The sequence below is a fragment of the Mustela nigripes genome, chromosome 6 (genome assembly GCF_022355385.1).
Source record: "Mustela nigripes isolate SB6536 chromosome 6, MUSNIG.SB6536, whole genome shotgun sequence".
NCBI classification, from domain to species: domain Eukaryota; kingdom Metazoa; phylum Chordata; class Mammalia; order Carnivora; family Mustelidae; genus Mustela; species Mustela nigripes.
The window spans coordinates 10,865,085-10,869,816 of NC_081562.1; positions in this window are offsets into that span (position 1 = coordinate 10,865,085).

The window sequence follows — 4,732 nt, forward strand, 5'->3', positions numbered from 1 at the left end:
GGGTCCCTGGCCTGGCCCAGCCACCAAGGGTCCTTGTGAACTTGGAGAGTGACTTCTCATCCTCTGGCTCATCACGCCCTACCCTCTTACCCTCAGTGTCAAGCCTTTGCCTAAACTATTCCCTAGGCTTGGAGTGCCAGCTTCTACCTTGCCTGCCATCTCTCAAGCTCTGGGCAAATGCCACCTCCCCTGGGAAGCCTCCCTGGTTTCCCCAACACAGTTAGCCTTAGCACAGTCGCCTCTGCCATATAGAGTATAAATTTCAGTCAGTTTATGCTTCTGTCTTCCCCTTACCCAGGAGCTCTGGGCTATCCTCTCCTTGTCCCTAGATCCCCAGGCCTGGCACAGCCCACCAGTCCTTGCTGGATCTTCCAACCACTCTGAGCTTCATGTTACAAACCTGATCACATCTTTCCCTGCTTAAACTCTTCAACTGCTTCACCTTGTATTTAAGGAGAAAGTCCAAACTCCTGGTCCTGCCTACCTCCAGGATCCAGGGGATCCTTCTAGCTGGTGATTCTGTGGCTCCTCTCACTGGTATGGCTACTAGATTCTAAAGGGAGCTCTCTGAGAAGTCCACAGCCACACCCAGTAACCCCCAACCCATCACACACACACTCACACACTCTTGTTCACACTCAACACTCACTCAGGCATTGCAGAAGCAAAGCAGAGGAACAGCAGAGAGAGGGTACAGAGGGGAAGCAGCCATGCCTTGCCATCCATGGGCATCACAGAATGAGACCTTCTGACTCATCTGTCCCAAACCCATGCCATAGCAGTGCCTCTAGGACTGGGACAGGAGTCTGGGAGTACCGAGCCGGCCGCATGGAGATCAGAGCCTCCTTCAACAGTCCCTTTGTTACCTCCCAGATGAAGGGAGTGGTGAGAGGAGCCATTCTCAGAATCCCAAGGGCTAGCTGGCTGTAAGAATGGAGGGCGATTGGCAGCCTCAAGCCCTTCCTCTGAACTTCATCCCTGCTCCAGCCAGCCACCTCAAGGAACACTCTGCCCCAAAGAGAGTTCAGAGTGAAGCCAGAGTCCCCAGGAGGGAACATGCTCTGGGCCCAGCTCCACATTCCTGACTCAGAGAGGATCTCCCTCTCTTCACCCAGGCAAGGGCTCTTCTGAAACCTTTATGGACTCTGGGAGGCAAGAACAGTTGGAGAAAGACAGAGGGGAGGACATGAATAAGAAAAATAGATGCGATCAACAACTATTTACTGAGCAAGGCATTTGGAACACAGAGGTAAGATGGCAGGATGAACTCCAGCTGAAATTCCCCATCCTACTCCAGACATACTCCAGACATATTATCCAGCTGGCTAATATTTTTTTTAAAGTATTTTAAACATATAGAACCTAGCTCACAAGCATGAACGTGTAGCGTTTGGGTTCTAAGAGAGGGAGAACCTAGACCAGAGAGAGGGCCTGGTGCCTCACACTCCATGGGAAAACTGAGGGTGGATATGGGTTAGTGGGGCTGAGACTTTAATTCCTAATCTGGGACTAGGTACGTCTGGGCTACGTGTCCTGCTGTTGCCAAGAAGTCAAATCTGAGTCCCCAGTGTGAAGCCAGTAGTCAGAACTGAGTAGAGGACCAGCCCTTCCCAGCTATCAGCCTGGGGTTCCTGCAGGAATTGAGATACTCTCCCAGGTCTGGGGTAGAACAAAGGGTATAGACACCAGATCAGAGCCCCATGCCTGAAACATGCACTAGCATGAGGCTGGAATCCAAGCTACCCACATGGTGCGGAAATCCCAAGCCGAGGCATTACACTGAAGCAGTTTGGAATCCGCAAGCCTGTAAGAGACAATAAAACCACCCTGTGAACTCACAAATCAAAATGATGCTTTATATAAAGAACACCTACCCTATGAAAGACAGCTTACAGACTCAACATACAGAAGAGCTCACACCCGGAGAACTAGAGATAACATCAATAATGACTCCAACCCAGTCCCTGGTGTCTCAGGGCTCCCAGTCTACAGGATAAAGCAGCTAAATGGGGAATCACAGGACAGGGTGATGCAGCAGATGGGGTGGGCATCTGTAAGCACCAAGGGCTGTGAGCTCCCAGCCATGGCTGACGTCCATGCTGTCCTAGAGTTGGTCAGGAAAGACAGGAAGTGGCAATTTTAGCCAGAAGTGTGATCCAGCCCTGGCATGTGATTGTGGGTATCATCATGTGTGTATGATTAGAAACACGTAGAATTGCCCATTAATGTGCATGTAAACACATACAACTCTGTGTAGGGACATGGGAGCGTGTTTAGGTCACATCCACACGAGGGCACACTGCAGAGTGCACAGTAGTGAGACTGTGAGTACGAGAGGCTGGGTTTACATACTGGGATCTACGTGGGCCCGTCATGAGCGTGAATGCGAATGCCTTTGTAACATACGAACTCAGGAAACCAGCATGTTCTCTTTGATCCTTTCTTTACCCATCTGTAAAATGGGCTTACTGAATAGTATTGAGCATTAATGAAAAAAATAATTATTGAGCAGACACCTACCCCATTACGAAGTGCCTAGACAAATGGGGATTTCTTATTCTTGTTCCTAGTTTTCAGTGTGTGTGTGTGTGTGTGTGTGTGTGCGCGCGTGTGTGCTTCAGGGATGACAAGCCCTCAAGTTCACCTTCCCAGACTTCTCAAGGTCTTGCCTTCCTATCCCTCACTCCCCCTACCCCTCAAGAAGCCTCATGTGTGTAGCCCTGACTCAGCCACTGGGCAGCCATCGCCACCTCTGCAGTGGTGGGGAGGAGTACAGGAATGGGAAGATTGTTCAGGGAAGTGCCCCAGGGCACCTGGGGGGCCAGCTCTTCCCTCCCCTGCTCCTTCCCTGCCTGCCCGTGGTTCTGCTGAGTATGGGTATTTCTCTGGCTCCTTATACACAGAACATTGCTGCTAATTTTATGCCCAAGCTCTGATACAGTGTAATTTGAGGCCAGACACTCTGTCAGCAGTAGGCATCCGTCCCGGGGCTGCTGCAGGAGTGGAGAACGAGGCAGAAGACTAGCCAGCAAGGGGAGCCAAACTTTGCACACATTCCATTAAGCCGGTATTTATTGAGCCTTTCTGGGGAGGTACAAAGAAATGCCTGAAGTGACCTCCAGCGTATCAAGAGCTGACTTCTGATAACCGCCACTGGCCACAGCCTTGGAGTAAATAAGAGTCATTGAACAGTGGGATCTGTAGCTCCCGCCCAGGCCCTGGAGCTCCAATTTTATTCCTAGAAGAAAGCGCCCCTGGCCTTCTCTTCCCCAAGTTACTTTGAGAGCACACCCAAACCCAACAACCTGGAGATTTGAATCTGGAGGAAAATTGCTGGGGGAGGAGGTGGGAAAAGGGGCCAAGCAAATGACAGTTGAGTGACAGCCTGACAGTGACGAGGATGGATGGAATGCTAAAAGAAATCATGTGTAAGAAGTCAACAACAAAGACAGAGGCCTCTCCGAGAAGGGGCATCGCTGCATGATGGCCGATGGCCTTTTGTAACCCCATCTCCAAGGCAGGGCTCCATATGTTCAGGACACACCCGAGGGATTCCCAGAGGACTGGATGGGACTGAGGCCTGGCTCTAAAACTCAGAACCTGCACAGCACTCTTCAACCCTGACTCATTCCAGTGCTGGCAGATCCGAGCTAGAGCACCGCCCTTGGTCGCAGCCTCCGAGGACCTGATGGTCAGTAGGGAGAGCTCCAGCCCTGCGGACAGTGACAGGTGGGGGCCAGGGAGGAGGCAGGACCAGGCGGTGCCCCAGGAGCTCCTTTTGGGAGCTCAGCACATGCCTGCTGCCTGAGTCAGCGGCTCCCCTAGGGAAGAGAAGGAAAATCTCAGATTAGGCTGAGCAAGATTCCTGGGGATCCCTCACGCACTGAATTCCCCAATCTTGACCCACATGTGTCTCTCCTTGTAATTTATGAGGGGAGCTTCACTGGATCTCCTCCCTGAGCCGTAAATAGCCACCCCTGGCAATCCCCAGGGAGTGGTATTTGAAGACAGAGGGTGTGGATGAAGCCAATGGGACAGCAAGCTCCATGAAGGCAGAGGGCTCTGCCTTCTCTCTGGTGCCCCGGCTTGCAGCAGTGCTTCGTGTGCAACTCAGGTGCCCCAGCTCTGGCATGTGGCCTACCGGAAGTTCATTTCTCTTGTTCATTTTTCTAAGTGAAGATGATAATATTTGTTTCCCAGGATGGCTACATCACTCATTGTTTCAAAATGTATTGAGCACCTACTATGTGCCAGACGCCCAGTGTGTGCCCGGCTCCAGACAAAGATAATTGTCCTTGGGATGCAAACTTTCTGGAAATGTGTTCAATGGGAGGATGAAGGCCAAGTGCTTAGTACACCACCCACACACAGAAGGTGGTCAGTAAATTACAAATGTTAATATTGTTATTACTGAGGATAATATTCTTGGTATGGGTTGGACCCCTCCTGGTCTAGCTCCCCAGGCACACTTTGTTCCTCTGGATCTTAAAACTGCTCACATCAGATTCTAATTTTTCCCCACATTCTTCTAACCTACTCTCCCTGCACTTGACTTTATGGAAACGGCTTTGGACATAATCGACATGTTGACAGAAACAGACCACCAGGAGGCGCCGCGAATCAACATCCCGGTTGCCGCTCTGCAGCGCCACCTTGAGGAGGAATCCATGAACCGCCGTAGAAGGAACAGCCCCACTTAGAGGGTCAAGCTGTGAGCTGGGGGACGGGGGAT